The sequence below is a fragment of the Gigantopelta aegis genome, chromosome 9 (genome assembly GCF_016097555.1).
Source record: "Gigantopelta aegis isolate Gae_Host chromosome 9, Gae_host_genome, whole genome shotgun sequence".
Classification (NCBI taxonomy): Eukaryota; Metazoa; Mollusca; class Gastropoda; order Neomphalida; family Peltospiridae; genus Gigantopelta; species Gigantopelta aegis.
This window is the reverse complement of record NC_054707.1, coordinates 11,547,287-11,570,982: the sequence shown is the minus strand read 5'-3', so window position 1 is coordinate 11,570,982 and position 23,696 is coordinate 11,547,287. Positions and strand designations below refer to the sequence as shown.

General features: G+C 38.2%; 2 long non-coding RNA genes across 2 annotated transcripts; both read left to right on the top strand.

Moving 5' to 3' along the window:
• Window positions 1–2,253: 2,253 nt before the first annotated feature.
• Window positions 2,254–10,952, top strand: LOC121382086. The gene is made up of 2 exons (XR_005959112.1): window positions 2,254–2,416; window positions 10,443–10,952. It is a non-coding gene; the product is annotated as an uncharacterized LOC121382086 (long non-coding RNA).
• A 5,761-nt stretch (window positions 10,953–16,713) lies between these two features.
• LOC121381376 lies at window positions 16,714–20,274 on the top strand. Its single transcript, XR_005959074.1, has 2 exons — window positions 16,714–16,850; window positions 19,765–20,274. It is a non-coding gene; the product is annotated as an uncharacterized LOC121381376 (long non-coding RNA).
• The last annotated feature ends 3,422 nt before the right edge of the window (window positions 20,275–23,696 follow it).

Here is a 23,696-nt window from a genome sequence, read left to right as displayed (position 1 = left end):
GCCCTTTTAAAAAACATGTTACCCCCTCTTTTCAAAATGCTGGATCCGTCACTGTCCTGGTAGCTTGACATTCAACCTACGGACAGAGCACACGACATGTAAACTATTTCAATGTGATAGCCACGACTTTGTCAAAACATCCTTTCGACCGTCGCTTGTGCGGAGATACGAATGTTGATTACAACTGGGGGGTTTTTCGTTCAAATTATATGCATTTTGCTATAGTCTTGTGATTTTATATTTAAGAATGCTCAGTTGAGAACCAGAAGTAGAAGGCCACATGCTCAACATGATCTCTATTGGCGAAAAAACAATATGACTGAGCATTAGCGGAGATTTATTAAGTAAAATTTAAGTGTTGTATATATTGTTATGTATAAATTCAATTGGGGCCCTATGATGCCGTCCTGGGCACTACCCTTCACTAACTGGGTTATCGGTGGAGGAGAGAGTCAGTGGTTAGTTACTAGTGGAAGAGAAAGAAAACAGGAAACTTTGTTTAACATGTCAACACATTTTAAATTACGGCTACATATGGTTTGGTTTAATTTTAGAGAGAGAGAGAAAGGGGGTTTTGGGATAAGATTGGTGCATTTTTCGATTGACCGCTATTTTGAAACATTTCTGGAGAGGCGGTGTAAAGATAGACGGAGAGCTTAATGGCGCTAAAAATGATTCTCCAAAAATAAAGCTTTGTTCAGCAAATTTGCATCTTTGAATGTTTTTATTGTTTGTTTTTTTTTGTAAGTCTAAAACAACTAAGTCTAAACTCTGACAAGGTATTCCACACGGGTTGTTTTCGTCAACTTTGGTGTAGATTTTCTGTTTAAGAAAATAATCAACATTACGTAAAGAAAAAATAATGTTTGTTTCACACGGTTGTTTAATGTCTGGAATAATATAGTTATATGGACATACAGAATAGAAGAAGAAACCCGCTGCTGTCACATAACCTAGGCTACTGAACAGCAGCGAATGGTTTTGAGATGGGCAGTCATGCAGACAAGTCAGGAAGAATGTATAGTGCTCATTTGAAGAATAGATATGCTAGTTATTTATATAGGCCTTTGATCGGCAAATATGTTATTAATATGCGTATGTGGGTGGGGGGGGGGGGGGGTAGGTCATCTTTTGTCGTTAAATAAATAACTTGTGAATTTTGGAACTGACAACCCTCCACAAAAACAAACAAATAATAAAAAAGAAGCACCGAATGAAGGAAACAATTGTTTATTTTGCTTAACGACACCACTAGAGCACATTGATTAATTAAGCATCGGCTATTGGATGTCAAACATTTGGTAATTCTGAAACATCAGAGGAAACCCTATTCATTTTCTTAATGCAGCAAGGGATCTTTTATATGCATTTTCCCACAAACAGGAAAGCACATGCTTTTGACCAGTTGTGGTGCAATGGAACGAGAAAACACCCAATCAGTCCAATGGATTCACTGAGGCAGTTCGATCCTGCGACGCATGCACCCCAAGCGAGCACTGGACCGACTGAGCTAAATCTCAGACCTGATGCACTTTTGTGGGCGAATTAAACGAAGAATTTCGAATCTGGATACCAACATTTTATTCATATTAGCATTACTGCCAAACAGCTATATAGGGTTATAAACGAATCACTACACGTTGTTACATGGATTACAACTAATTGTGCAGGTAGACTGATGGAAATACATGGTAAAAAAAGTCTTAGGTTAGCACATTTTGTCCAAATATCTATCACGTTAGCCTAAATTCGAGGGGGGGGGGCAGTTGTGGGGGTGGGGGCAGTTGTCCCCACCCCACCCCCTTTCTCATACATTTATGACCTAACGTGTCAATAAGCACAGAGCTCCAGGTGCAAACATTACAGAACTAGCTTGCTTAGGAACGTCAGATGTGAATGTTCATCATAATGCTTGAAACGAGTTAAAAATTAATTAATTAAATATTTGTAATTAAAATACTTTTGCATTTATGTTAACGCTGAAGTTTTTCGTTTACCTGGCGGTTGAGTCGCCAGTTTTGGTACCCCCTGGTTCGTCCCTGGCGCGTTTTCCTGTTCGGCCCCTGAGGTAGATCCTGTTGCTATCTCCGGTTGTTCGTCCCTAGCCGGGGGTGGCTAAGCAGAAGGGGTCGACGCTGGCGGTTTGTCTCTCAATACATCATCAGTCCCAGATTGGGCGGTGGGGGGGGGGGGGGAGGGGGTTTAATTGACACGGGTGATAAACACATCATCGTCGCCCTGTCAAAATCCGAATGTTCTTGTTATTAGTAACTATCGTACTGAACGTGAGATAGGACTCGTAATTATCACATGCTTTTGTTCTATTATTGGATCAGGAAAACGAAACCGTAAGAGTGGTAACACATCGGTGTCGGAAAGTTGACGAAGGTTTTGAAAAATCAACTCTGTAAGACGTGTAAGTGATAAAAGAGTTAAAAACACCAGTATCTGTAATATTCAGACGACAGCCAGTTTGTAGTTAATACATGCGCAACATATGTCGTGACCAAATCGTGTGTTTGTGTTGAAAAAACCTGATTTAATTAATTTAGTTTCAGCTTCCTTGTTCGTCAAAAACCAAATACAATAAAAGTAATGTTTGGTAATGACATTTCGCACACTCAAACTACGGCTATGTTGTCTTTCATATGTTTAGTGTGACACTGGTTCCATATAGTGAGATATGAAACCCGCCACTTCCACATAGGTTACTTCTATCAAATAGCACCAAAGGAAAGTGGCACTGAAACTAAAAGTTCCGAATGCATTATATATCCATTATACATATATAAGTGTGTGGTGTTCTACCAATGCATTATATATACATTATACATATATAAGTGTGTGTGTTCTACCAATGCATTATATATACATTATACATATATAAGTGTGTGGTGTTCTACCAATGCATTATATATACATTATACATATATAAGTGTGTGGTGTTCTACCAATGCATTATATATACATTATATATATATAAGTGTGTGGTGTTCTACCAATGCATTATATATACATTATACATATATAAGTGTGTGGTGTTCTACCAATGCATTATATATACATTATATATATATATATATATATAAGTGTGTGTGTTCTACCAAATTAATTAAAACGTTGTATACTGCATCATTTGGTGGCCTGAAGAAAAAATACATGATTTACTGGCGATAATTTTACCAATCGTATCAGACATCGGACCCTGGCAAAAACTCCTAGATAAATCCCTGTATACAGTATGCACCTGATATCATATGGGTACTATCCATTTGTAATACACATATCAAGTATATACAGATCGAAAGCCATTTAAATAGTGACAGAATGAAAACAGCTTATGAAATGATGTATCTAGGAAGAAAGCTGATTCAAGGTAAACTTGCTGATTTGATTTACGGCGATAATTAAATGTGTGTCCCGTCATGCCCACACACTGACCTTAGTCTTATGTTGAACAAGTGTCTTATAATCTTCTTGATAAAATAGGTTAAAGAAATAATCTTCCAACGATTTCTAGATTGTCAAAGGTTATACTCCGTTTCTTCGTCAGTAGTTTCAGTTGGCTTGGCGTTAAAAACACTTTTCAAGATACAGATAAAACCAACAACTCACCGTTAATGATAAACGTCTGGGTTAGACATTATTAGTGTTCAATTAAAATTTTTTTTAAACAAGTCACATATACAAAACGGATCTCTAAATTAACAGAGACATATTAACAGAAGAAGAGTTTAGTAGGATGTCACAAGGCTAGTTCTAGGTGCATAGAACATTTCGCCAAATTATTTCCTAACTTCTAAAATTGTAAATAACTGTTTAGTTTTCTTACAAAGTATCAATTATTAATTTAAATTATTTCACTAAATTTAAATAAAATGTGGAGAGCAAACCTTGCATAATAATGAAACCAGGCCATCACTATAGTTCTTGTTTTCCTCCTTGTTTTCGGCTTTTTTTACTTTCTTTTTTTTACAAAAAAGGGACCAAATCATTATTCAGTATCTTATCCTACAATGACCTATTGTGGCCCAACATATCACAGTTTGGTTTGTGTACGTGTATGTGGGTCACACCTGCACACTGACTAAATTATTGGGTAAAATTACGATACTTTTTTTCGTTATAGATTTCCATTTTAATTTTCACTGAAAATATATTGAACATGTTTTAAGTTAAAATTACAATGGCTTCAGACAATTCAGTTCTATTTAAAATGTGAGTCATTTTATAAAAATTGGTATGTATTGCAATTTATGTAAATGTACTAGTTCGCCATGCTATATGGACATTAAGACTTTAAACATTAAGTGAAATTAAATCATGTTGCACTAAATTTTCTTATAAATAATTAGTATTTATGATTTAGGAATAAGAAGTGCAATATTTTTTAATGTTACAAAAATTTTACAAAATTAAGGCAACTTAAAGGTTTGTCACAAAAAATCTATAGTGTCCGTAACCATCTAATAATGTTTGACTTGATAAAAAAACCCGGCCTCGATGGCTCAATGGTTAAGCCATCGGTCTCCAGACTGGTAGGTACTGGGTTTGGATCCCAGTCGAGGCATGGGATTTTTAATCCAGATACCAACTTCAAACCCTGAGTGAGTGCTCCGCAAGGCTCAATGGGTAGGTGTAAACCACTTCACCAACCAGTGATACATAACTGATTCAACAAAGGCAATGGTTTGTGCTATCCTGCCTGTGGGAAGCGCAAATAAAAGATCCCTTGCTGCCTATCGTAAAAGAATAGCCTAATTGGCGACAGCGGGTTTCCTCTAAAAAAAAAGTGTCAGAATGACCATATGTTTGACGTCCAATAGCCGATGATAAGATAAAAAATCAATGTGCTCTAGTGGCGTCGTTAAATAAAACAAACTTTACTTTTTTGATAAAAAAAATTCTCTGCAGTGTAATAGAAATGTAAAGTAGCTTAACGATTTTAAAATAATACACACTGAACGTGGATTTGTAGTGTCTGTAACTAGTGTCCGTAACCTTTCAAAAAACATCATTGTAAATTTAGATACTTTATAAAAATACCAAAATATATACTTTAAGTTCACAATGAGATGTAACATAGAATATAGAATCCTACCAATAACATACCACTAGGGGTGCTTTACCACCAGTAAGGATTCTCTGTAATGTCCAGAACCAAACAAGTAATATAGAAACTTTGTGGTAAAATTTAACTTGCCCACAACTAAAATGTCAAAAATAATACCAATAAGATATAGATTTGATTTGATATGAATATGATATATTTTTGCAAATTACTATTTTATTACATTTTTTAAGGTGAAATTTGAAAACCCCCCACATTTTGTCAAATAATTCCTAAAATTAACTTTCACATACAATTTATATATAGTAAACAAATTAAGTTACACTGAAACATAATACAAGTAGCAAGCTTGATACTCACATCTGAAATATTTTGAAAGTAAATATGTTCAGCTGAATGGTTATGGACACAACCAGATGTCACACACGGCTATGAACAGTAGATTTGAAACCATTAATAATCATCTCCAACATTTCAGAACTGTATTTTTTAAATATGAGAAATGTTATTTGTTTTATTGCAAACCTTTTGTAGTTATATTCAAAGTTGAATGATTTTGTTCAAATGTATGATTACCTTTGGGTTTTAATGAGGTTACTGTTTAATGGTGTTAACAAAAATATATATATTTTTTTTTACTGTTTCATGAACATTTTCACCTAAAGAATGCACATTATTACTTTTTCGACAGTATATATGTTTACATACTGTGTATGCACATTATGAAAGAAATGTTTTATTTAACGACGCACTCAACACATTTTATTTATGGTTATATGGCATCAGACATATGGTCAAGGACCACACAGATTTTGAGAGGAAACCCGCTGTCGCCACTTCATGGGCTATTCTTTCCGATTAGCAGCAAGGGATCTTTTATTTGCACTTCCCACAGGCAGGATAGCACAAACCATGGCCTTCGTTGAACCAGTTATGGATCACTGGTCGGTGCAAGTGGTTTACACCTACACATTGAGCCTTGCGGAGCACTCACTCAGGGTTTGGAGTCGGTATCTGGATTAAAAAACCCATGCCTCGACTGGGATCCGAACCCAGTACCTACCAGCCTGTAGACCGATGGCCTAACCACGACGCCACCGAGGCCGGTATGTACATTATGATTTCATATTTAAAACCCAGGTTTTGTTTGGTATTGTCCATAACCAAATATTACTGACTTTACTATTTCAGGTTCTTTACCCGTCTAAGTTGAGTGTAAATCAGTATATTGTACCTTAAAATAACCCTATTACAAACGAAACTATAATTTTATATCTCGGCACAACTGGCAGTTTTAGTTTATTTCTTACATTCATATTTATTAGTCATGTGATGCATGGTTCTTTAACAGTCAGATGAATCTTAGATAAAATAAATATTATGTTTACAATTGTTTTGAATGGGACATCCTGACAAATAAATACCACAATATTAGTTTGATGAAGTACATTTATCTCTTGTTATATATATAAAATTGTAGTGTCCGTAACCTTAACGTGAAAAAGAAAGAAGCTACTGTCATAAGCATAAACTTGGAATTATATTTCTCATTGGTACATTTTCCAATTGTGATATGGACATACTTTTATTGATATAAACGTTAGTTAGATCTACCATGAACTATTAATACAAACAGAAATGAAGTGTTAAACATTTTATGGATATGGCATACCACAATTGTAAATTTATGGTAAAGATAAAATATTTAAATTTTACAGCAATAATAACACCATTAATTTGTTGGAATACATTAAAAGAAGTAAACAAACATTGATTTAGTTTGTGTATTTGTAGTTTTTTTAATTTTGTCATGGTGTTATAGTACCAGTGTAGCGTCTGTAACCACCCTTTTTTGGCAGATGAAAAATAGTCGTAACGTTTTTGTCAGTGATATGTGTTTGGACATAAAACTTTTAAACATTATACATCAGTGTCACGGGGATTCTATAATACCCGTAACTGAATAAAACACGATTGTCGAAATATCTCTCCTAACTGTATATCTATTACAATTAATAACAACCCAGAACTGATCACTTAATTAGTTAATCTCTAGGTGTCTAGTTTACACAATATGCTAATCACTTCACCGTGACACAACACCCACACGTGTGATAATTGAGAAACGCTAACACACACACGTGCGATAATGGAGAAACGCTTCCAGGGGAACTTAATTAATAAAGGAATTACAACACTATTCCTAACTGGTTAATTTTTAATTAACCCTAACTACTCATTCAATAACCTTGTAATACGGAATTAATACTGGTACCTATCACAATAAAGACAATAACCTACAGTGTACCTAGGTCCTCTAGGATGACTGGCTAAGCTTTATATATATATATCAGAACGGTGAGCCTACAGAATACTGCGTCAGATGACCGGCAGCACCGTCTAAATAATATTGGTATAATACAGTATTAAATATTTAAAGTCACATCAATCACATCAAGGTTATACACAGAGCAGAAAATATATATTTACCAAAGTCCCGTCTGAACTAATATAGATCGTTCAGTGGACGGACAGCGATCCCCTGGAGCCTTCCTATCCTTTCTCATCTAAAATCCTAGCTATTTATTCAAAACTCTCAGAGACAGCGAATATCGCCTGGGGGTACATCGCGGCACCTCACGTATCATCTGATATTCCACCTCTCCCAGAGTCGGTATATTTTTCTCTGATCGTCAGACTGGCTGTCGCCATCGTCGCCAAATCACGGTTGTAAAAACCGCACTCGCGGAGGTATTACATAACTACTCGCCACATGGCCACCGCACCTGGCTGGGTGTGTATTAGAAGTACAGCTCGAGGACCGTCGCGCAGAAGTATTACGTAACAAGTTGCCCACCTGGGCTAAGTGCAATGAAACTGCACACGACCCTCTAACACAATTAATATCGCCATAGGCGAAAACAAAATTAAGAGCATGTTCCGTCACAATCAGAAAAATATAAGTTTTGAGTACCACAATTAAACTTTATTTTTTGACCCATGTGGAAGTAAATGATGCCCTTTACTGTAAAAAAACAAAGCCGTTTGTGAATAATTTCAGTTTGGTTTGACGTAAAGTGTTTTACCAAAAACATTTTAATTTTTTTTTAGAAAACAATCTGCTCAGAAATAAATAATTTGCAGTACATTCCATGGTATGAAAAAAGGGCGTTCCTTGTAGGAAGGACTATAGTCTCTATTAGAAATTCGCGAGAAAAAATAGGCACAGTTACGTTCACTAACCACTTCCGGCGCGTTCCGGTTACTCCGTTGCGACAGTTGTTTGTGAATCTTCAGCTGAGATTTGTGCATGCCAGTCCTATGCTTTAAAAATAAAATATGATACAGGTAAAAATTAAGTTGATGAAATTGCGTTTTGTTATAACTGACCGTGTGTTAAATATAGATGAATCTAGCGAGCTGTTACACACCCTGATTGTTTTGGTTTTCTTGCATGGAAATTTGTTTTGTTTGTTGCAAAGCTGCAATTATCATAATTTTATTTAAACATACAAACACACCTGCAGTTTTAATGAATTGTGTGTGACAGTAACACCGTTGTAATAGATAATAGAAAAATTATGTTTATAGTGCGTCCCACTGAGAACGCAGTTTTTCATACTATGGAATTTACAAGTTATTTATTTCTGAGCCGCTTGTTTTCTAAATTACACACAAAAATAGTTTATTTTTGTTATTTCAAAAAAATATTTTTTAAATTTTTACGTCAAACCAAACTTAAATTATTTACAAAAACAACAAAACAAAATTTTTGTAGGATGGGACGGACTATATGTAATATTCCGATCAGAACATTCCCTTTTTGTTTTTTCAGTGTATTTCTGGGGACGCATGACCCGACCCCTCCCCTAAAAACACCACTAGCCAGTATAGACTTCCTCTACACAATTTCCTGCACATGCGCCTGTTTGACTAAATATTTCGTTTGCTGTAAATTGATTACATTGCATTATAAAGTGTAAATTTTGCTGTAATAACAGCTAAATATATAGTTTAACCTAAAAACATCTACCTATAGTAACAGTATTTGTTTTGTTTACATCAAAATATCTGTGAAAACATATTTATGTTAGTCTTGCATGCCGATTATTTAAGGTTAAATGTTAAAATGAAGACATTGTTCTATACATGATTATAAGCGTAAGTGGCAGGCAAAACAAAAAACCTAATATTTTAAAAATACCCCCTCAACACTTTTACCTTCCCCCACCTCAAAAACAAAGAAAAAAAGAAAGAAAAGAAAATCCCAGTAACAACAAGCCCACACACCAGTACACACGCACAACCAAAAACATAACCCAGACTAACGCACATTTAAAAAAAAAAAGTTTTATCCATGTACATATACCAGTGGCGTATGAATGTGGGAAGGCGGGGGGGGGGGGGTGTACGCACGCACACACACACACACACACACAGAGAGAGAGAGAGAGAGAGAGAGAGAGAGAGAGAGAGAGAGAGAGAGAGAGAGAGAGAGAGAGAGAGAGAGAGAGAGAGAGATTAGTGGCGCAGGAAGGTGCCAAAAAGTGTGTGTGTGTATATATATATATATAACATGGAATGCTCAATGGTTGTGCATAATATTACTAATTGCAGGTAGATAGTCGATCGTAACTATTAAATTACACATGAAATTGTGTCCATTACACTATGTCCGTCTGACAATAACACTGGACTCGCTGTTCGATTTGTTTGCGAGTCAGACAGTAGAAACCTTATCGTTAGAATTTCTGTATTGTTAGTTTCATTATTAACTACTGCTTAGGTCGTAGTTAATAATGCAGCTAGCGGTACAGAAAATCGCAGCTAGTTATTTAGTCAAATTAATGTACACTTCCATTCTTACACAGTGATATATACACAAAAACATGCATATTACTTAGAAATATCAAAACTTTATTAAGGTGTCATTTTAACGAGTCAATCATCAATGAACCATTTTTCTTGGTCCCCTCCCCACAAGACGTGTTCGTAAGTATTTTTGTTGAGCACAAAACATATTGTACATTTTCTTTTCTGTAAAAAAAGGAGATTGCACACAATCTGAAAAACAATAATAATAATAATAATAATAATAATAATAAACTTTATTAACGTTAAAAAATAAAAGAACAAGTCGACAACTACTCCACAATTCAGTAGTAACAAAGGGCCTTTGTCGCAAGCGACTGAAGCGTAACGCGCCGGAAATAATTTAGTGGCTAACTGGGGCCGCTTAGTGCGATGCAACTCAAGGGCAGATAAGTATGTTTCTAATAGAGGCTATAGATTGACACTCTTAAATTATGTATTGACTGAGATTTAAGAATAGTTTGGTGTCCCTAGTGCACTAATTAATTCATTATTTCAGACTAACAAGACATGAAGGTCTACATTTGGTTTCCTAAACTGGCCGATGATGGTCACGCTTCTCTAGAACTCTCCAACAGCAGGTACCTAAGCTGGTGGTCAGACTATAGGAAAATGATGACAATTTCCGATGACGTCGAGGCAATAGGACGAAATCCTGACAAAACGTTCGACCTTGATGACCTCCATTGCGACGAAAACGAGATCGAAGACGGGTGGAACAGAGGGAGCTATAACGTGGTTGATACCAACTGCTGCTCGGTTGTCTACGAAGCTTTACGAAATGGCGGAGCTCCCTACAGTCCTAATCCGATCTGGACCCCGTCTATTCTCTACCGTTATTTGGTAAGAGTGACGGAGGGGTTTTTGGCTATGCTTGGTGCATTTTTCGAATGATCGCTCATTTGAAACATTTCCTGGAGACAACGATGTCAGGTCAAGAACTTATCCATAGACTGAAAGCTTAATGGCACAAAGAATGAACTCGAAAAATAAAGCTTTGTTCAATAAATTTGCATCTTTGAAATTTGTTTTCTGCAGTCCAAGAGAACTAGGTCGAAACTCGTACGGCATAATTCGCACGTTAATTTCTGATGTGATCAGGATTCGTAGATCCCCACAACCTATATCCAACTAACTACTCTGGTGACCATTTTAATCACGTTTGGTGTAGTATCTCACCACTATTGATTATACATTGGTAACAATACAAACATATATCCAAGCACTGACTAAATTATTAACAGTAGGTGCTATAAACTACCTGACATGAAGAGAACAGCCTCTGTGAGAGGATTCAAGCAAATAAAATTGATACTTCGCCACCTGCAACTTTAATTATCCAGACTCGTTGACACATGGAGTAATGGAGGGGATGTAACTCTCGTTTAAAATATGTAACACGGGCACAGTAAACAACAGTCTTGCCTGTAGCTAAGCAGATATGCATCTGTCAGTTTGACCGGCCTCGGTGGCGTCGTGGCAGGCCATCGGTCTACAGGCTGGTAGGTACTGGGTTCGGATCCCAGTCGAGGCATGGGATTTTTAATCCAGATACCGACTCCAAACCCTGAGTGAGTGCTCCGCAAGGCTCAATGGGTAGGTGTAAACCACTTGCACCGACCAGTGATCCATAACTGGTTCAACAAAGGCCATGGTTTGTGCTATCCTGCCTGTGGGAAGCGCAAATAAAAGATCCCTTGCTGCCTATCGGAAGAGTAGCCCATGTAGTGGCGACAGCGAGTTTCCTCTCAAAACCTGTGTGGTCCTGAACCATATGTCTGACGCAATATAAGCGTAAATAAAATGTGTTGAGTGCGTCGTTAAATAAAACACTTCCTTCTTTCTTTCTGTCAGTTTGATATGCCAAAATCAAGAGGCAATGTTACCCTTCCAATATTCCATAATCATACTGTCAAGTCTGTGTTGAGACACCAACATAATAAAATAAAGAAAAGAGGTACACGTCGCTGATTGGCTGAAATAGCGGTGTGATCCCTGTAGCTGTTCTGGTTTATAAAACTAATGAACATTCCAGAAAGAAAAATGATGTTTGTTTGACGACATCTCCAGATTTGTTAAAGCACGGTTGTTTAATGTCTGGAATAATGTAGTTACATCGACACTTCTGCAGACAGGCCAGGAAGGTATCTGGGCTGTCTGTCCAGGTTATTGGGTTATTGGTTTGTGAGAGAGAGAAGTCTGTGTACTGTAGAGGCTTTACACCTACCCAATGAGTCGTTCAACTCGCTCTGGGTGTGAGCGGGTACCTTGATGCGAACCCAGTACCTACCGATGGATTAATCACCACAGCGCCGAGTCCAATGACCTGACTGAAATCCACTAGTCTTGTTGGTAGCCAGTTATAGACTATTTGAGCTGATTACGGTCATACTGTCCTAACATTGCCGGATCGGGGCGGGGCTGGGGTTGGGGTGGTGGTGGTGGTGTGTGTGTGCGTGTTTGTGTGGGTGTTTGTGTGGGTGGGTGGATAGATGGGAGGTGAATATTAGGATATAAACGTCATGTGACACCTCCGCCCATTTGAAGTGTTAATTACTCTGAGCATTTTTGTTTCTAAATATTCCGGGGAGTGAATGAGTAACTCGTTTTATGTGCTCATATACCACGAAGGTTTCGAAAACGCCTGTCTCGGGCTTAACCTCTGACAATGTCAGACAATGTCAGACATCGCCAGTAAATAAATAAAATTTTGAGGGACAGCCAAAACGTTTATGGGCCGCATCCGAGTAGTGTGTGTGTGTGGGGGGGGGGGGGGGGGGGGACGAAGCAGAAGGGACCGCCCCCGCAATTGAGCCGCCTGTTTTGGTTCCCCCTGAGACGACCCTGTCGGTTTCGTCAAAGAAGGGTGACAATGGCCGCGTTCCCATCGTGCTGGGCTCTGTACTTGACAATTTGGCAAACACGTTGATCTTAGCCCCCAGGGTTGGGGGGGGGGGGGGGATGAGAGAGCAGTCGTCACTGTCTCACAACACAATCGCATTGTTCGAGAGCTCGAGTAGGAATGAATTTCGGGGAGTATGTCATCGGACCTCTTACAAATCTCACTTATATGCCATCAACAAACTCAAAATTGCCTTTTAAAAAAAAAATGTGATCCCCTCTTTTCAAAATTCTGGATCCGCCACTATCCTAGGAGAGTGACGTCCAACCTACGGACAGAGCATACGACATAAAATGTTTCATTGTGGTAGCAACGACTTTGTCAAAACATCTCTTCAACTTTGGATTGTGCGGAGATACAAATGTTGATTATGGTAACGTTTTTTTGTGTGGGGTTTTCGTTCCAATTATATGCATTTTGCCATAGCCATGTGATTTGTATTTCAGAATGCTCAGTAGAGGACCATAAGTAGAAGGCCACAGGCACGACATGATCACGACGGAGATTTATTAATTAAGCAAGCCGTCATGGGCACTACGACTTAGTAGAAACAAATGGGAATAGGCGGCTAAACATGAGCTACGGAGTGTGGGCAGATGGATCTAACATCAAGATTTGATTGAACTACTTAGTGGAAACAAATGGGAATAGGCGGCTAAACATGAGCTACGGAGTGTGGGCAGATGGATCTAACATCAAGATTAGATTAGACTACTTGGTGGAAACAAATGAGAATAGGCGGCTAAACATGAGCTACGGAGTGTGGACAGATGGAGCTAACATCAAGATTAGATTAGATTACTTAGTAGAAACCAATGGGAATAGGCGGCTAAACATGAGCTACGGAGGTGAGCAGATGGATCTAACATCAAGATTAGATTAGACTACTTAGTAGAAACAAATGGGAATAGGCGACTAAACATGAGCTACGGAGTGTGGGCAGATGGATCTAACATCAAGATTAGATTAGACTACTTAGTGGAAACAAATGGGAATAGGCGGCTAAACATGAGCTACGGAGTGTGGACAGATGGAGCTAACATCAAGATTAGATTAGACTACTTAGTAGAAACAAATCGGAATAGGCGGCTAAACATGAGCTACGGAGGTGGGCAGATGGATCTAACATCAAGATTAGATTAGACTACTTAGTGGAAACAAATGGGAATAGGCGGCTAAACATGAGCTACGGAGTGTGGACAGATGGAGCTAACATCAAGATTAGATTAGACTACTTAGTGGAAAGTGAAATTTAGTTTTTTGGGTTGTTTATTGTATAAGATTTTGCCACCTCCTAAAATTTGGCGGCCTGGGCCTATACACACACACACACACACACACACACACTCTCTCTCTCTCTCTCTCTCTCTCTCTCTCTCTCTCTCTCTCTCTCTCACACACACACACGCACACAGATACACGCACTCGCGCACACACAACATTGTTTTAGAAAATCTGAACATAAAAACTGTTGCTAATTCCAAATAGGCAACGGCGTTTACTGCAGGCGACTTAAAATAATGATTAATATTGAGACTATACAAATGGTCGAATGACGAAATGGTGATCAGTTACGCTATATACCAGCATATATATTTATTTTTTTCTGAAATAAAAACGTGTGTGTGTGTGGGCATCTTATAATATTCCCCCAAGCTACATTTTTAAGTGTGTGTGTGGGGGGGGGGGGGGGGGGGGAGGACGTCCCCCTCCGATTGACGCCCATGGTGCTTCATACATCCATGAACGTAAAACATTATCACGTTCGTTATAAATAATGGAATTTTCCTAGTTGTACAATGTGTCAGCGTTCGGGTACACTTGTGAAAAATAAGTCAACAACAATGTATTCCGTGGCCATTTACAAATCTCCAAATCAAGTTTAAGTTTATAAAACATTTGAAAATAATTTTGCTACACCAGGTCCAGGTTAATTTTTTAATTTTTATATTTTATCGACTCCAATGTTTGAAATTTTTGTAAATTAACGTAGCCCAGTGGTAAAGCATATACCATGAACGTTTTGAACACGCCCATCCTGGGCTTAGCCTCTGACTTCGCCAGTGACGGGGGGGGGGGGGGGGGGGGGGGGGGGGGGGGGGGCTGAGGGTAAGTTTGAGGTGGGTGGAATTTGGAATAAAAGTTTAGTAGTTAGGACAAAAACCTAAAGCCAAACTGGAGACCTGATAACATTCTACTCATGTCTGAAACAAAAACATTAAATCCAAAAATAAGCTTTGACTGCTCGACCGAAAACGTTAAACGCCAAAATAAAGTGCGTCGGACTATTTATATAAGAATTGTTTCTCATTTTTTAGGAATTTATCGATGTATAAAAGTCACAAATGGTATAAAATCGCGTAGCGTAGCGAAGCAATTTTATACTACATTTGTGACATTTATACATCAATAAATTCCTAAAAAATGAGAAACAATTCTTATAATTACAAACAGTACAAGAAGTGTACCTTAAAACACTCAAAAATAATTTCTTTCGTTCTTACCGTCAACCATGTTCTGTAAATAAGCGTAGGAATACATGTATACATACTATTGGAAATTGTCCGCTAAAAATAAAAATAAGTATTGAATCAACAAAAACAGTGTATATATCTTTATTATAACTTCTTTTTAAAAAATGAAACAATTTCATGTACAGATTTGTCTTGTGTTTTTCTATCGCAAAGTGACCTTGATATTAACTTTTGTTTACGTATAGTGACTGTTGGTGTTGTGCGGTTATTTCGATCTTGGTCTTCCGTGATGACGTATTTTTATGAGGTTTATGGAAGGATAACGCTTGGTTTTCTTAGTGTCGTCAGCCAATCAGAATACAGTAAATCGTATAAATTCGGAAAGTTTGTAATTATAAAAATATAAACATACAATTTTGAACTGCTTCGTAGGTTTGATAACGGAATCAGTCCAAGAAATAGTTACATACTGAGTGAAATTGATAATACATAATGCATTTATTTGTTTATACTAACATATTTACAAATATCCATTATTCTTGGCAACTTCAAGGTCACATGTCAGGGTCAAAGGTCAATAATGGTTAAATACAGCTTCATAGGTTTGATACCGGAATCGATCCAAGAAAAACATTTACATATTGACTGAACTTACAGAGCTGGCTGTGGCACCTGCCAAATTCACCAATTGCAAATTTTAAAATAAGTTGGCGAATTGTATTTTCATTTGGCGAAATAATTTCGTGTAATAATTGATATTGGGTTAGAAAAAACTGGGTTTATGCTATTTATTCATTGTTTGGTTAAGTTTTCAGCTCACCCACACTGTTAATCCTGACTTAATAATATATAACGTATTTATTTCTATCCTAACATATGTACAAATATCGATTCTTTTTTCCTGACAACATCAAGATCACATTTGAAGGTCAAATGTCAAGAATTGTTAAATACAGATTTAGAGGTTTGATAACGGAATCAATCCAAGAAAAACATGTACATATTGAGTGAACTTAATAATTCATAATGCATTTACTTCTGTCCTAGCATATTCAGTGACACAAGTGGTTTGTAGCATTTAGGTAGCAATATATATCTAAAGAGAGGTTGCAGCTCTACGGCGAAAATGTATCGGCGATAGCGGGGAGAAAGCAGAGGCGGATCTAGGGTGGGGGAAGGGGCCCGGCGCCCCCCTAAATTTTGCGATAGTTATAATTTTATTATATATTAATTTTCTTTTTTTGTTTACGATCCCCCTCTTAACCTCCCCCAAAGTTCCTTTGGCATGTCACTCATGTCACTGGGGCCCCCCTAAATGGATTTTCTGGATCCGCCACTGGAAAGTGTTGACTTGGAGATATTCCAAGCTGGTGTTCCCGGAGGGTGAGTCTCCACCAATAGATCCGCTGTCGATGTAATCATCACATGCTTTTGTTCTATTATTGGATCAGGAAAACGAAACCGTAAGAGTGGTAACACATCGGTGTCGGAAAGTTGACGAAGGTTTTGAAAAATCAACTCTGTAAGACGTGTAAGTGATAAAAGTGTTAAAAACACCAGTATCTGTAATATTCAGACGACAGCCAGTTTGTAGTTAATACATGCGCAACATATATCGTGACCAAATCATGTGTTTGTGTCAAAAACTGATTTAATTAATTTAGTTTCAGCTTCCTTGTTCGTCAAAAACTAAATAAAATAAAAAAACATGATTGGTAATAACATTTCGCACACTCAAACTACGGCTATGTTGTCTTTCATATGTTTAGTGTGACACTTGTTCCAGACAGTGAGATATGAAACCCGCCACTTCCACATAGGCTACTCCTATCGAATAGCAACTTCGATGTTCTGTTGGTCCGAACATAGACTCCTTCCCAAAGGAACGTGGCACTGAAACTTCCCAATTTCTGTACTAAAAATTCCCAATACATTATATACTGGCAAAATTAGCGCCAATAAATCATACTTGGGATTTTTTTCAGGCAACCAAATGTATATATATATATATATAATTGTGTCTGTTCTACGAAATTAATTGAAAAGTTGTGTACTGCATCATTTGGTGGCCTGAAAAAACGTTACTTCTCGCTCCAGCCAGTGCACCACGACTGGTACATCAAAGGCCGTGGTATGTGCTATCCTGTCTATGGGATGGTGCATATAAAAGACGCCTTGCTGCTAATCGAAAAGAGTAGCCTATGAAGTGGCGACAGCGGGTTTCCTCTCTCAATATCTGTGTGGTCCTTAACCATATGTCTGACGCCATATAATCGTAAATAAAATGTGTTGAGTGCGTCGTTATGGGTTTTAGGTTTACAAGTCAGATGTACGAAGAAACTCTGCAAAGTGATAGAAATGTAAAGTAGCTGAAGGATTTAGAAATAATACACACTTAACGTGGATTTGTTGTCCGTAATCTTTGAAAAACATAAATAATATAACTGGATTGTCATTTCATCCAGCACTCACTCCTAAAAATAACAAAATTATGACTAGCAGGACATTCCTGATGCTGAAAATATTTCTGAATTGTGTTGAGTGTTTAGCTAATTTTTAACTTACATAACCAATTAAGTTTACAATGAGACGTAACATTGAAGATATAATCCTACCAATAACATACCACTGGGGGTGCTTTACATTCAGTAAGGATTATCTGTAATGTCCAGAACCAAACAAGTAATACAGAAACTTTGTGGTAAAATGTAACTTGCCCACAACTAAGTGATTAAATGTCAACAGTAATACCAATAAGATATGGATTTGATTTGATTCAATATGATATATGTTTGCAAATTACTAATTACTATTTTATTAAAAAAAAAATTGAGTTTAAGGTGAAATTTGAAAAAACCCACATTTTAGTCAAATAATTCCTAAAATTTACTTGTACATACAAGTCATATATAGTAAACACATTAACACAATACAAGTAGCAAGCTTGATACATTTGAAATATTAATATTTTCAAAATAAATACACAATGTATGTTCAGTTGATTGGTTATGGACACTACCAGATGTTACACACGGCCATGAACAGTAGATTTGAAACCATTAATAATCATCTCCAACATTTCAGAACTGTATTTTTCAAATATGAGAAATGTTATTTGTTTTGTTTCAAACCTTTTATAGTTATATTCAAAGTTAAATGATTTTGTTCAAATGTATGATTACTGTTGGGTTTTAACGAGATTACTGTTTAATGGTGTTAACAAAAATATCATTTATTTTCCGATTGTTTTATGAACATTTTAACCCAAAGAATGCACATTATTACTTTTTTGATAGTATATATGTTTACATACTGTGTATGCACATTATGATTTCGTATTTAAAACCCAGGTTTTGTTTGGTATTGTCTATAACCAAATGTTACTGACTTTACTATTTCAGGTTCTTTACCCATCTAAGTTGAGTGTAAATCAGTATATTGTACCTTAAAATAACCCTATTACAAATGAAACTATAATTTTATATCTCGGCACAACTGGCAGTTTTAGTTTATTTCTTACATTCATATTTATTAGTCATGTGATGCATGGTTCTTTAACAGTCAGTTGAATCTTAGATAAAATAAATATTATGTTTACAATTGTTTTGAATGGGACATCCTGGCAAATAAATACCACAATATTAGTTTGATGAAGTGCATTTATGTCTTGTTATATATAAAATTGTAGTATCCATAACCTTAATGTGAAAATAGAACGAAGCTACTGTCATAAACATAAACTTGGAATTATAATTCCCATTGGTACATTTTCCAATAGTGAAATGGGCATACTTTTATTGAAATAAACTTTAATTAGATCTACCATGAACCATTAATACAAACAGAAATGAAGTATTAAGCATTTTATGGATATGGCATATCACAATCGTAAATTTATGGTAAAGATAAAATATTTATGTTTTACAACAATAACACCATTAATTTGTTAGAATACATTAAAAGAAGTAAATAAACATTCATTTAGTTTGTGTTTTTGTAGGTTTTTTATTTTGTCATGGTGTACCAGTGTAGTGTCTGTAACCACCCTTTGTTAGCAGATGAAAAAAGATCATAACCTTTTTGTCAGTGATATTTGTTGAACAAAAGTTTGGATATAAAAGTTTTAAACATTATACATCAGAAAAATATATATTTCAATGGAAGTAAATGTTGCCCTTTATTGTAAAAATGCCGTTTGTAAATAATTTCAATTTGGTTTGACGTAAGATGAAAAGTGTTTTACCAAAAAAAAACCAAACAACTATTTTTGTGTGCAATTTAGAAAACAATCGGCTCAGAAATAAATAATTTACAGTAAATTCCATAGTATGAAAAAGGGCGTTCCTTGTGGGAAGGACTATAGATTGACACTCGTAAATTATGTATTGACTGAGATTTCAGAATAGTTTGGTGTCACTAATGCACTAATTAATTCATTATTTCAGACTAACAAGACATGAAGGTCTACATTTGGTTTCCTAACCAGACCGATGTCGGGCACGCTTCTTTAGAACTCTCCAAAGGAAGGTACCTAAGCTGGTGGTCAGACGATCGGAAAATGCTGAAAATTTCCGATGACGTCGAGGCAATGGGACGAGATCCTAACAAAACATTCGACCTTGATGACCTCCATTGCGATGAAGACGAGATCGAAGACGGGTGGAACGGAGCGAGTTATTTCGCGCTTGGTACCAACTGCTGCTGGGTGGTCTACCAAGCTTTACGACATGGCGGAGCTCCCTACAGTCCTAATCCGATCTGGACCCCGTCTATTCTCTACCGTTATTTGATAAGAGTGACAGAGGGGTTTTGGGCTATGCTTGGTGCATTTTCCGAAACATCGCTCTTTTGAAACGTTTCCGAAAGACAACGATGTCAGGTCAAGGGGTAATCTATAGACTGAAAGCGTAATGACACAAAGAATGAACTCGAAAAATAAAGCTTTGTTCAATAAATTTGCATCTTTGAAATTTGTTTTCTGCAGTCCAAGAGAACTATGTCGAAACTCGTAAGACATAATTCGCACGTTGATTTCTGAAGTGATCAGAATTCGTGGATCCCCACAATTTATATCCAACCACTCTGAGACTCATTTTAATCAAGTTTGGTGTAGGTATCTCACAACTATTGATTATACATTGGTGACAATACAAACATAATGCCAAGCACTGACTAAATTATTAACAGTAGGTGCTACAAACAACCTGAAATGAAGAGAACAGGCTCTGTGAGAGGATTTAAGCAAATAAAATTGATACTTCGCGACCTGCAACTTTAATTATCCACTCATTGACACATGGAGTAATGGAGGGGAGGCAACTCTCGATTAAAATATGTAACACGGGCACAGTAAACAATGGTCTTGCCTCTAGCTAAGCAGATATGCATCTGTCAGTTTGATATGCCAAAATCAAGAGGCAATGTTACCCTTCCACTATTCCATAATCATACTGTCAAGTCTGTGTTGAGACACCAACATAATAAAATAAAGAAAAGAGGTACACGTCGCTGATTGGCTGAAATAGCGGTGTGATCCCTGTAGCTGTTCTGGTTTATAAAAATAATGAACATTCCAGAAAGAAAAATGATGTTTGTTTGATGACATCTCCAGATTTGTTAAAGCACGGTAGTTTAATGTCTGGAATAATGTAGTTACATCGACACTTCTGCAGACGTTCTGCAGACAGGCCAGGAAGGTATCTGGGCTGTCTGTCCAGGGCATTGGGTTATTGGTTAGTGAGAGAGAGGTCGGTGTACTGTAGAGGCTTTACACCTACCCAATGAGTCGTTCAACTCGCTCTGGGTGTGAGCGGGTACCTTGATGCGAACCCAGTACCTACCGATGACTTAATCACCACAGCACCGAGGTCAATGACCTGTATGAAATCCACTAGTTGGTAGCCAGTTATAGACTATTTGAGCTGATTACGGTCAGACTGTCCTAACATTGGTGGATCGGGGCGGAGCTGGGGTTGGGGTGGTGGTGGTGGTGGTGTGTGTGTGTGTGTGCGTGTGTGCGTGTTTGTGTGGGTGGGTGGATGGGTGGGAGGTGAATATTAGGATATAAATGAGATAGCTGAAACATTCTAATCATGTCTAGCAAAAAGGTTAAGGTCCAAAAATAAAATTAGAATGCTCGGCCGAAAAGTTTAAGGTGTTTTGAGCAATTTAAACGGGCAGCCAAAAATAAAGTGCGTCGGGCTATTTACAAAAAAAAAAGAAGTAAATAAATAAAATTTTGAGGGACAGCCCAAAAGTTTAAAGTCCGACTAATCCCTTACCTGGAGGCGAAGATTCTTGGAGAGGTTGGCGGCGGAACTCATGGTGTGGTGATGGGCTGCTCGAACCTGAACTTCGGGAAGAAGTCAGGGAGGTTGAAATAACAACACAGAATAGCTCCTGTATAATCCTCACGTAGGACCACCTTGAGAATGCGATGGACAACTGCATTCTCCATTTCTGGCTTGAGGAGTCCTTGTTGAAACGGCCCGTTTCGCTCAGCAGTCAGGTAGAAGTTGTTCGTTTCGGCCACCGTTTGAAGCTGGTACTTCCCTTTTCCAGATGTTTCCTTAAACGGGCCGTTGATCTGGGATGCGCTGGTGAAGTCTCCCTGGATGGCATTCCGGTACTTCCCTGGCAGCTTCTCACAGATGACCTTCCCCTTCTTGCCTTCTCGCTGTGTATCCGCTGCTGGACCAACAGCAACTGGTGGAGACGCTGGTGGACTGGCAGGTGGGTCAGTAGTCACCACATGGCCGGTCTCCATCTGCACTGGTGCTGGATCAGGAGCAACGGACACTGTCAGTTGAGCTGACAGCTTTGGCCCTCCCCTTTGTCGCTCCTGACGTGGGCAGCATCCGAGTAGTGTATGTGTGTGGGGGAGGGGGGGGGGGGACGAAGCAGAAGGGACCGCCCCAGCAATTGAGCCACCTGTTTTGGTTCCACCTGACACGACCCTGCCGGTTTCGTCAAAGAAGGGTGACAATGGCCGCGTTCCCGTCGTGCTGGACCAGTTGGCAAGCACGTTGATCTTAGCCCCCAGAGTGGGGGGTGAGGGGTGTGTGTGGGGGGGGGGGGAGAGCAATCTCACAACACAATCGCATTGTTCGAAAGCTCGAGTAGGAATGAATTTCGGGGAGTATGTCATCGGAACTCTTACAAATCTCACTCGTATGCCATCAACAAACTCAAAGTTGCCTTTTAAAAAAAATGTGATCCCCTCTTTTCAAAATTCTGGACCCGCCACTATCCTAGGAGAGTGACGTTCAACCTACGGACAGAGCATACGACATAAAATGTTTCATTGTGGTAGCAACGACTTTGGTTTGTGCGGAGATACGAATGTTGATTATGTTGTTTTTCGTTCCAATTATATGCATTTTGCCATAGCCATGTGATTTGTATTTCAGAATGCTCAGTAGAGGACCATAAGTAGAAGGCCACAGGCACAACATGATCTCGATCGTTGGCAAAAAATAAATATAACTGAGCATTAACGGAGATTTATTAATTAAGCAAGCCGTCATGGGCACTATGACTTAGTAGAAACAAATGGAAATAGGCGGCTAAACATGAGCTACGGAGTGTGGGCAGATGGAGCTAACATCAAGATTAAGACACCACCTCCCCCATTTCGCACAGCATTTTCTGCAGAGCCATCTGTGTAGACTCGGGTCCAGGTGGTGGGTGGTTAGTCCCTGTCCAGCATTTCAAGGGTCAGAAATTTCAGTTCTACTGCTGCGTTGTCTTCTTTTGCTCCGACTCCATGAAGGTCAATGATGACAGGTGGGATATCGACTGACCATTCCTCATAGTCTGGAGCACTTCCTGTTGTTGGTTTTTGAGCGGGATATGTTCACCATGTTTTTTCTGAAGAGCCTTAATCAGGTGATTTGGACTCTGCCGTTTGATGCGGTTCTTGGTCAGAGCTTGGAGTGCAGTGGATGAGATGGAAGCCTCTTATTTTTTTCACTTTGTCTCAGGAGCTTCTCGTCTCTTCTCTCTTTGAGTGAGAGTAGGCCGGCCATCTTCTCCATTGCAGCTACTGGGGTGGTCTTCATGCCACCTGTGATGACTCGGTGGCTGGCATTCTGCGACTTGTCCAAATGGTCTGTGTTGCTTTTTGCTGCTGTAGACCAGGAGGTGGAGACGTATTCCATGTGGGGTTGGACAGATCCTGTGTATACTTGGGTCAGGATCTTCATGTTGGCACCCCACTTTGTGCCAGCCAGTTTCTTCATCACGGCTATCTTCTTGGTGACTTTACTGTGAATCACGTTGATGTGAGGGTCCATGTGAGCCTCATGTCCAGTATCACCCCAAGGTAGGTTGGGTTGTCATGCTGCGGAATGTCCTGGTTATCAATCTGCAGGCTGAA